This window comes from Rattus norvegicus, chromosome 19 (genome assembly GCF_036323735.1).
Source record: "Rattus norvegicus strain BN/NHsdMcwi chromosome 19, GRCr8, whole genome shotgun sequence".
NCBI lineage: Eukaryota > Metazoa > Chordata > Mammalia > Rodentia > Muridae > Rattus > Rattus norvegicus.
The window spans coordinates 18,955,001-18,966,753 of record NC_086037.1 but is presented as its reverse complement, the minus strand read 5'-3'; positions in this window follow the sequence as shown (position 1 = coordinate 18,966,753).

Sequence of the window (11,753 nt, the reverse complement as noted above, 5' to 3'; positions counted from 1 at the left end):
AAAGGCCGTCCCCCAAGTTGTCTCTCAGGTGCTGTTTTCTGAGAAGAAAGTAAGACCTCAATCAGTCAGGCTGGCTTAGTGATATATAAATTTAGGGTCTCTAAGAAATGACAAATTAACTCTGAGGAAGAATACTCATCCAAAAAATTTGTTACCATTCTGGATGTTTGTCATCAGGGACTCCTGAGAAAGCAACTTATTCTTCAGGAAGCTCTCTTACTTGGGTGTGTCCAATTCCAGCTCTCTTGCACTTTCTGAGACCTGGGAGAGGAAGGCAGTTATTCAGACACTGATTTGGTGGGGAAATGCAAGGCAGCTGTCGGAAGGCTGCCTTCTACCACCTCAGTTCTATTGGACAGTCAACATGGACCTTTTAACTGATATCATTGTTGCTAACTCTTTGGGAAGGGCAAAATCTCCAGAGAGCCTCAAAGTAATGTGGGCTGCCAATATGGGACCCAGACTTATACCAGTGCAAACCAAGAACAGGGCAATGGAAGGAACCTCATTGGGTTGCAGGAAGAAAGGAGATGTCCATATGTCACCAAGGTTAAAACCAATGACAAGTTCTAATTTGACATTTGCACTTTCTTCTTATCCCGAAAAGGTGCTTCCTACACAAGAAGTCACATGACCATAGAGTGTCATTTGTCAAAGAACCAAGAACTTGTTCAAAACTCTACAGAGCATCCAATCTATCACATGGATATGCAATAATGAGGTATGCTATTAATCTGTCACCATTTCTATACTGCAGCTTCAAAAAGAGCAGACAAATATACTTGCAAAATAATTCAGTTTCTGAAAAGTGGTTAACTTCCCAGAATACTTGTGCATAGGCAGAGCAATGAACAATTCCATTACATGAGGTGGTTGGCTGGTTGTGAGTGTAAATTAGAAAGGTGGTAGGAGAGAGCAAAGATGTATCAAATTGGCAAAATTTATCAGATATTTTTAAGCTAACACAGCTGCTCATCCCTACCAGATGATGCTGGGTCTGGACGTTGCTGGTCTTTATCTTTCTTGTTGAAGTCAACCAAATATTTCTTGTTCAGTGCACAATCAAGATGTACCTCCTTGCTCTCCTGCTTCAGTGGGACCAACTTCTTCATACATGTGTTCTCCATCAGGAGCTGGCTGAGCAGGTTTCTGGAAATACAGTCTGCATAGTAAGATCATGCTGCCCCTTTCTCCCATTCCCACTCCCGAGTGCCACTAACTCCACCAGGACCCAGATACCCATGAAGACTTAATAGAATTCATTTCGATACATATAAGGCTGCTGCACAAACCACAAAGAGTAAATTCCGGGAAGAATAAATTGTTTGTTTGACCCGAGCACCAATTAGTGTCCGCATCTCTCAAAAAGAACATGGATCTACAACTATCCATGAAAGCCCAATGCATGGGACCAACATCAATTAGTAGTGGGCCAACACCCTCAAAGGAGGTCAGTAGAACCAAGAGAAGCTCATGCTAACCATGTGGTCCACACACTGGGTTTTGTAAAACCTGGTATGACACCATAGGTCCAGGTCAGCCTAATAACCTGCTGACTTCAATCAGTGCTGTTCTATCTAGAGCCTTCTGAAGATGCCTAGACAATCCTGGGATGAGTAACAGTCTTTTATGGAACTGAAAACTGAGTCCTAATGACCCTGGCACACTGATGTGTAAACAGCACAAGAGATAGAACCAGAACTGAAGACCGTCCAATCCAGAACAAAGAAAGTCAGAAATGATCATTCCACAGGTAATAGCCTTTCTGACCAGGACTTACCTAGAGAAGGTAATCTCCTTCTTCAGCTTATGGTTGTTCTCATGGATCTCAGTGTTCTCCATCTCTAAGTTGTGCAGACTTGACATGACCGCCTCCCCCATTCTCTCCAGGTCTTCATAATATGGATTTGGCCTGAAGTGTGGCCTGGCCCCAAATGATAGAATACAATGAACATCAGCATTTAGGAATATATGAGCTCAGGGTGGGTCCTGTACTACCCCAGTCCTGGAAGGACACCTTCTGAATTCTACATATTGGATCTTCTTCAGCTTCAGAAACCTGTTTTTCTGCGTCCAGGACACCAGAATCTCAGCATCCAGATGGAGGCTTCCCTGGCTCCCTTTGTTCAATCAAGAGGAAATCTGCAGTCAAGCCAGTTGAGCTATCAAGAGCCTAGGCCACACCTCTCCATGCTCCCCCACCCCAACACAGACAGAAACCTGTGATTTCTTTTCTCCTGTTTTGATAACAGACCTTATATCAACACAAAATTATACTCTGCACAAGGAATACAAATAAACAGACAATCGTGGCCACATAGGCAAAGAACTGTGCTGTTGACAGTGGGGCTCCCAGAACAAAGCATTCACATCACCATGAATGTGTTACAGGTAAATACTCAGGCCAAGACATAGACCCCTAGATTCCAAGTGTGGAGGGAAATATAAACATATAAAAGTTGTCCATATGCATTTGGATGTATGCACATACAGACTCACAGACTGAGACATCCCCACAAAAAAGAGAAATGTAAAAACAGAGTCAGAGAAAGAGAAAGAGAAATATGGAAACAGAGAGTACTGTGAAAACCAGGAGAAATGCATCCACCATTGCTGTCTCAGAGGGCAAGACACACAGACAATAACAAACAGGCCTGAGCCTGAGACCTTCTAGTCAAGCATTGAGATGAACAGTTTGGGACCAGGCCCCTCAGGCTGCTGCCTGGATCTTCCAGCACTCAGTCCCCTGCCTAGCAAGTACAGAGACTCACCATAAACTCACTGCAATTACAATCTTGCAAAGCCACCAGCTGTCAAGGGCTTTGCAAATGCACACTAGACACTCACTCTCCCTGACTTTATCCCGAATTCTTCATTCAGACCACAAGATCTGCTTTTCAATAAATGGAAGCAGATGAGTCCAATTTCCATCTCAATCCTCAGGAAGGGTCAAGGTTCTGAATCTCCTCTATATGGGAGGTGAGGTTTAGCACAGGGTGGTTAGGGAGGCACAGCTTTCTAGCACCAAAACCTTAATAGGATAAGATGAAGGTGACCTTGCAGACCCAGGAATGAAACAAGAGCATTTGGAGCGATTCATACCTGTTCTTCATGGATCTCTCTGTCAGAAACCTCAGGCGATCTCTCAGGTCATTTCTCTCCTCGGTAATGAGCTGCAGCTCTTTAATCAGCCTCTCCTTTTCCTTCTTGGCCTGCTTCTCGCTTAGGGCAGTTTCAGTGGAAGATGTTTCTCTCCTAGCGTCTGTAGGTAGAAGAACACAAGTGAACCTGCATGGGGAGAATGCATAGAGTGTACATAGACCACAGTTAGGCCTAAACAGGAGAACAAGCCTGGAACCCAGTGTCACTGCTAGGCGATTGGTCTATGCTTAAGAGGCCTCCTCAGTGGATCTCAGTTCTCCCACTACTCTATAGAGACCAAGAGATGTAAGAAGCCAGGTGTTCCCTATTCCGGACATCAGGTGCTTATATGGACCACGGAGATGGCTTCTCCAGGATTATCATCAGCTGAACCGGGTACAGCTTGGTTTAAGGACCCTCACCCCTGTGGGTTCAGAACTCAGATGATAAATTCACCATCCACAAGACTTGAGTGATTGGAGACACTTAGATGTCCTACCCTGATACTCTAGGCCAACAACTTTGGATTAAAAACACATTTCCATGGAGGACATGGTCAACAGACTTATCAGTTCCCCTATTTGAAATACCAAATGCCCGAAAAGTTCCAATAGGTTACAGGCTGAATCTTGGTCCACATGTTCCAAACAGTTTTGGTATTTTAGAAAAATGTGTGTAACACACAACCTCTAATATATAAAGCAAACAATGACCCTGCCAGTTAGAAGAAATCAGAGGAGGTCTAAGAACATAAGGTTATTGCCTGGAGCACAATTCTCCCCCTGTTCCTACTGTCAGATATCCACTGTATTTAAAGAAGCAATGATAGTGAAGTACATTGCTGCCCTGTCTAAACTCAGAAAAGGTGGACCCTCCATGACTCCTGATGGTGTTTTTATATCAATGTAACATAACAAATGCACTGTAAAAGTAAAGACCAGAAGTTCACAGAATAATAGCATTGGCCTTACCATATCCTCCCAGTGGGGATGGGGAAACTAAAGTTCTGAAATCCTGACTTTCAGGAATTGTGATATTCATGGAAATTCAATTTCTTTTCAGATGCTCCAGTTGCTGTGGCCCATTGCTAGAAAGGTCAGCTTAAGCCTGCAGCCACCCTGGCAGGAAGCTCAAAATACACTGCCCAGAACTTACTCCACATTCCCCAGAAGTGCTGTCTCTGTCCATCATTACTTTGAGACGAAAGGCTAGACTCCTTCACTTTAGTCTCTCCAGAATCGACGTTCCCCCTCCCAAAACGCTTGCGAAGACGGGAAAACATGTCTTAGCTTGTAACCGCCAGACTCAGACTGAGAGAAACTAGGGCACTGGTTGTCACTACAACACTGGTGACATCACAGAGGATGCCAGAACTCTCCAGGAGACAATAGAATGTCCAAGAAGGGACAGCAGATGTCATGGGGAGCAGACTTTGCCTCCTGCTAATGTTCTCCCTGTACTGAGCATAAGCAGAGGTGCCCTTTCCAGGAGAATTTCCTGGGGCAGAGCCACTGAGCATCTCCTGCTTCCAAAGCCAAATTTTCCTCAAGGCTTGATTATAAAAACCTTAGTAATTCCTATGCATCTAAATGAATGTTTCCTTCCATATCTTGCCCCAAAATGTCTCACTAACTCAAATTGTCCTCATTCACCAATGTCAGCCATTAAACTTCCTGAGATTTCACACCAGCTTGAATATGCAGTCAAAAGTTCTCCTGTCTCATTCTGTACGGGTGCTTTATATCACATCAAGAAATAGTCTGCATGGTAGGTTACAACATGCGTGTGTGTTAGGGGAACACTCATGAAGTCATGTGCTTAGCAATTGACAATTGCCAGAAAATTCCTTAGTTGAAAGAGTTGAAGTCTTTATGGTGCTAGGAACAGTGTGGAGACCAGTTGGCAGAGAAAAGTGCAATATTGGAGCCACCAATGTAGGGAACCTCATGCTGCTTGTTGGGTTCTCATCTCTGCGCCAATGTCGCCAAAGGAGCACTGCTGACAGGCCTTCTATCAGAAGCTGAGCTTCTATCAGAAAAATAAAATAGTCAAGAGATATAGGGGGTGCAGATAAAGGTGTAGGACGAGGCTATACACATCACTACGTGGATAGAGCATGGACCCAGCACTTGTGCTCTGAGTCATGGGCTTCCCCACAAACACAAAAGCATCTGTCACAGTAAAAAAATGGATACTGTATTGAGTGCACACACCAATACTGATTGATCAGATCCATACCCCAGATTTTGGGGGCAGATCCATGGCCCCAAATATCTTCCTCTCAACTTACACAGCAAAAAATAAGAAAGAAAGAAAAAAGTCAAAACAAAAAGCTCAAGCTTCTCATATGAGGATTGCAGGAAGTGTGATCTGGTGGTCAGTTCTGATTAGGCCATTTTAGATAGAACAGTGCACAGTGATGCTTAATGTGATGGGTCCTATATAAAGCTTTCTGCAATATTGGAATTTTAACAAGCCTCATCCAGAACATACAGAACAGGAAAGGATGTGATCACCATGTCCTTGCTCTCTATCAGGTTATTTTTCTGTGTTCGTGATTGTCAGGCATAGACAGCAACAATCTGAAATAGCTGGTAGACATGGAACAAAGTGGCTAAAACTATAGTTGTGGGTTACACACCTCAACTGTCAAAGGCTAATGCTGTCCTCACAGTCCCTGGAGGCCACTCTTGTAAGACTGTCTACTGGAAAGTAGAAGCAGGTTTATCTGAGCTCAAAGTGAACCTGGCCAGCTAGGAAGAGGGCAACATGTGATACTTGAGACCCTGTCTAAACCAGCACAGAAACCCACACTTCCTTCAAAGCATCATCTATGAATTCCTGATTATCTACCATTCTCTCCCTACCAGTCTTAAGACTGGAATTGTAGAAAAGAACTGGAAATGATCTTCCTATTCTGAAGACCTTGATCTCTCTTTCCCCAGGTGCACATTAAGAACTCATGCAAATGGGTATGACCATCTGAACATCTTAGTATCATCTACTCAGTATATCTAGCATAATACTGTGCCTATGGCAATCTCAAGCTTCCTTGAGTTTCGCTGACCCAGCAAGAAGTATGAAGTACTGAGGTCAAACCCCAGTGATCCTTTCAAGGGTTTAGAAGAAAGCCATCAGAGAAACTCCACTTCTTTGTCCTTAGATTAAATCAAGCTGATACAATGTGAACCTGGTGGGCTATTTAACCATGCATCTTTCTGCCAACCCTACCTTTCTGAGTTCAGTCCATGTGAACCTGCATGGGGAGAATGCATAGAGTGTACATAGACCACAGTGAGGCCTAAACAGGACAACAAGCCTGGAATCCAGTGTCACTGCAAGGAGTTTGGTCTTCGCTTAAGAGACCTCCTCAGTGGATCTCAGTTCTCCCACTACTCTATAGAGACCAAGAGATGTAAGCAGCCAGGTGTTCCCTATGCCTGCTGACACACGCAATGAATGCAGTAAATTTTAATTTCTGTTCAATTGTTCAGTAACTTACTTACACTTGCATATTGCTGTGGAAGTGATGGGGTTTCGTGATCAGCATTGCATTTAACAATGCATAACCAATCATCCCTCCTAGAATGACTGTATATAGAGAAAGAAAATTTATTAGAATGGTTTATAGGCTGTGGTACAGCTAATTAAACAAGGAATGGAAGGTCCAAAATGCAGTAGTTACCCCTGTTGAAGCCAATCCCCCTAGCATAGCTGTAGCCATTTTGTTCCATGCCTGCCAGATAGTTCATATTCTTGCTGTAATATGTCTGCCTGTCATGGTTGTCTGAAAATAATTTAACTCAGAGCAGGGTCAGGAATGATCACATAACTTGTGTATGTTTTTTTTTTATTGGTTATTTTGTTTATTTGGATTTGAAATGTTAACCCCTTTCCAGTTTCCCCTACAATAACCCTGCATTCCACCCCCTTCCCCAGCCTCCTCGAGGGTGCTCCCCCACCCACCCATTCCTGAACCACTGGAAGGAAGTTCTTTATGTTGTGAGGTTTCTTAATCTTAAATTTCATAATTATAAGCTTCATGTAGGACCAAAAAAATTAAAGGTCAATATGAGGGCTGCAGTGACGGATCCATGGTTAAGAGCACTGACTGCTCTTCCAGAGGTCCTGAGTTCAAATCCCAGCAACCACGTGGTGGCTCACAGCCATCTGTAATGAGACCTGATGCCCTCTTCTGGTGTGTTTGCAGACAGCTACAGTGTACTTATATATAAATAAATAAATCTTTAAACAGATAAAAAGTCAGTATGAACCTTTGTTGTCTAAAATGGCTTGAGTCAGGGCTGACAACCAGACAGCCCTTCCAGCACCTGCCTATGAGCTCACATTTTAGTCTTTATAAACTGACATAGAAAAATGTCCAGAGTCCTAGCCTGACAAATTCTCAGCTACGTCTCTGATGATCAGTCTTAGGGTGGGCATTCAATAAACCATCCCTGTCTAAGTGAGGTCAGAGTTTGTGTGGTTTATGGGGCAACTCCGGGACCCCATCAGTTTTGTCCATAAGGCTGGATATTTCAGCTGCTCTTCAGTACATGCAGTACTCCTGAAGAAGTAGGCGAATTAATAAAGCAAACTTCCTTCTTCCATGTCCTTGATATGAGCCGGCAGAAGGTGTGGTCCAAACAACAACCTACAGATTGGGTAAAGATCTTTGCCAATCCTACAACAGATACAGGGCTTATATCCAAAATATACAAAGAACTCAAGAAGTTAGACCTCAGGGAGACAAATAACACTATTTATAAAATGGGGATCAGAGCTAAACAAAGAATTCATAGCTGAGGAATGCCGAATGGCTGAGAAACACCGAAAGAAATGCTCAAAATCTTTAGTCACAAGGGAAATGCAAATCAAAACAACCCTGAGATTTCACCTCACACCAGTCAGAATGGCTAAGATCAAAAACTCAGGTGACAGCAAATGCTGGTGAGGATGTAGAGAAAGAGGAACACTCCTCCATTGTTGGTGGGATTGCAGACTGGTACAACCATTCTGGAAATCAGTCTGGAGGTCCCTCAGAAAATTGCACATTGAACTACCTGAGGATCCAGCTATACCTCTCTTGGGCATATACCCAAAAGATGCCCCAACATATAACAAAGACACATGCTCCACTATGTTCATAGCAGCCTTATTTATAATAGCCAGAAGCTGGAAAGAACCCAGATGCCCTTCCACAGAGGAATGGATACAGAAAATGTGGTACATCTACACAATGGAATATTACTCAGCTATCAAAACCAATGACTTTATGAAATTCATAGGCAAATGGATGGAACTGGAAAATATCATCCTGAGTGAGATAACCCAATCACAGAAAAACACACATGGTATGCACTCATTGATAAGTGGATATTAGCCCAAATGCTTGAATTACCCTAGATGCACAGAACACATGAAAATCAAGAAGGATGACCAAAATGCAGATGCTTCACTCCTTCTTTAAAAGGGGAACAAGAATACCCTTGGCAGGGAATAGGGAGGCAAAGTTTAGAACAGAGGCAGAAGGAACCCCCATTCAGAGCCTGCCCCACATGTGGCCCATACCTATACAGATATTAGATAAGATGGATGAAGCAAAGAAGTGCAAGCCGACAGGAACTGGATGTAGATCTCTCCTGAGAGACACAGCCAGAATACGGAAAATACGTAGCCGAATGACATCATTAAACCACTGAACTGAGAACGGGGCCCCCGTTGAAGTAATCAGAGAAAGGACTGGAAGAGTTTGAAGGGGGTTAAGACCCCATATGAACAACAATTCCAACCAACCAGAGCTTCCAGGGACTAAGCCACTACCCAAAGACTATACATGGACTGACCCTGGACTCCAACTGCATACGTAGCAATGAATAGCCTAGTAAGAGCACCAGTGGAAGGGGAAACCCTTGGTCCTGCCAAGACTGAACCCCCAGTGAACATGATTGTTGGGGAGAGGGCGCTAATGGGCGAAGGATGGGGAGGGGAACACCCAAATTGAAGGGGAGGGGAGAGGGTTGAGGGATGTTGGCCTGGAAATTGGGAAGGGGAATAACAATCGAAATGTAAATAAGAAATACTCAAGTTAATAAAGATGAAAAAAATAAAAAGAAAAAAGAAGGTGTGGTCCAGATTAGAGATGGACCTTTCCATCTCAAAAGATCTGAATTAAAGATTTATCTTCTGATCTCCAAGATTTGGATTACAAGTAGGTCTTCTTGCTTCAGAAAATTTAATTAAGAAAAAAAAATCCAATGGTGCTCATGCCTTTAGCCTCAGCATCCAGGAGGTAGAGGCAGGTGGATCTCTGAGTTAAAGGCCAGCCTGGTCTACAAAATGAATTCCAGGACAGCCAGAGCTACACAGGGAAACCCTGTCTCAAAAAAAACAAAGAAGAGGAGGAGGACCAAGAGGAGGGGGTTGAAGAGAGGAAAACAGAAAGAAGGAAGGAGAGAGAGAGAGAGAGAGAGAGAGAGAGAGAGAGAGAGAGAGAGAGAGAGATCCCCCTCACAGGGCGTCAAGCCATTTGGCATTAGTTAATTCCAGGTACACTCAAGTTGACAACCAAGAATAGCAATCCCATTACCCGTGGTTGTGATCTCACCCTGGTAGGCTCCTGAGTAGGAGGCTGAAGCAGGAGAATTGCCATAAGTCTGATGCCAGCATGAACTACACACGTGTTCCAAGCCAAGCCAATCTCAGCTACAGTTTGAGATTCTGTCTGAAAAATATGAAAGAGAAAGAAAACATAAATTCCTAGAGCAGTGTTTCTCAACCTTCCTATGGCCTCAACCCTTTAGAACAGTTCCTCAAGCTGTGGTGACCCCAACTACAAAATTATTTTGTCGCTACTTCACAACTGTAAATTTGCTACTGTAATGAATCTTTATTGTAGTGTAAACTGTCTGATAGGAGACCCTGTGTGGGTCACGACCCACAGGCTGAGGGCCTTTGCCCTAGAGGCGGTCTTGGCCTAGTTTATATAGTTCATATTATAATGGGCTCTCTCAGCGTTTGAAGGTCAAGTATATTCACTTGTAACATCAAAACTTAAAAATTCAGCTGAGCTGCTGGCTGGTACGGTGTGACATCCCCCAGAATACCTTTGCCATTTTGTTCCATGCCTACCAGCCATTTCATATTGTTGCTGTAACACGCCTGCCGTCACTGCCAAGGAGAAGGGACTTGGCTCAAGGACATGCCGACCACACACCTTGTTTTGTTCTGAATGTTCAGTATGCAGTTTGCTAATCTTAAGAAATTCTACACCTGAAGGAGTGGTTCCCTGAAGTGGACACAGGTGAAAGGCTAAGGCAGATGTGTGAAGGAATGTTTCACTGAGGCAGATGCAGGTAAAAGGATGTTCTGCTAAAGCACGAATGTGAAAGGACACGTGATGAAGGGTTCTGCACTAAGGACAAACATGCATTGGTCTGCCTTGCATTCTGTAGTTGAGCTGCATTTGTTGGGACTTCATAGAACCACAGCAAAAACCCTTCTGGAGGGCTGTGTAGTTTCTCGATGTTTCCTTGGCCTCGGGCTGATGGGCAGAGTGATGTCAGCTGAGACAGACACATGTGCTGACGCAGGACACACGCTGAGGCCAGACCCATGGAGGACACGGGATATTGAGAGAGAGTTTGGGTGGAGGCTGAGCTTGGCTTGCGTAGCTTGTTGGTCTGGGGTCTCTGCTGATCTCTGCTCGCCTGAGAGCTGCTCTTACTGACTGTGTAGCATCTTGGCTGCTCTTTGTTCCCCTTGGACAGCCCTCAGGACCAGGCTCTCCTCTCCCTTAACCATGGCTGCTGTCCTCTTCCTCTCTCCTCTCCATCACACACGTTCTTCCTTTATTCTCTGGCAGCTTCTTCTTCCTTCTTCCCTCCTCATGATCCTCTCTAGCAAAGCCCTCAAAGCTCACCTCCCCTATCTCTCTGCTGTGCAGCTGTTGGCTGTTGGCTTCTTTATAATCACAGTTAACTGGGAGGAGGGTCAGATTTTGGGGTTAACCAGTCTTGAGTTCTACAAATTAGCATTAAAATACAAGCAGCATTAGGCCAATCCACCACAGGGATTTTTGTTTGTTTGTTTAGTTGGTTTGGTTTAATTTTCATTTAACTTTTTACTTGTTATTTTATTTTTCGCTGTTTTTATTAATCGGTTATTTTATTTATTCATATTTCAACTGTTGTCCTGCTTTCCAGACTCCCCTCATCAAGCCTTACATCCCATTTCTGCTCAGCTTTGCCTATGTGACAGTGCTCCTGCACCCACACATATCCATCCCCACCTCACACCTCTAGGATCTGCCTTTGGTGGGGCAACAGGCCTCACCTTGAACCATAGAGCATCCTTGCATACACTTTGCCTGGCAGTTTGGCCCCTGGGAGCTTGGGGATTAGGGAAAGAAGATCTGTTCAGATATTAAAGCCAATGATTGTGGCATTCCCTTCTTTTTCTGGTTATAGGTGAAATTATGTTTGTGTGCTTCTCTTTTTTTAAATTATTGAGAGAAGATTAATTTCTTGGTTTTTCTTGGGTATAGTTTAGTTTATTGTCTTGGAGTTTTCCTCCTATTAGCCTCTGTTGTGCTTTCTTACAGAAAAGAATTG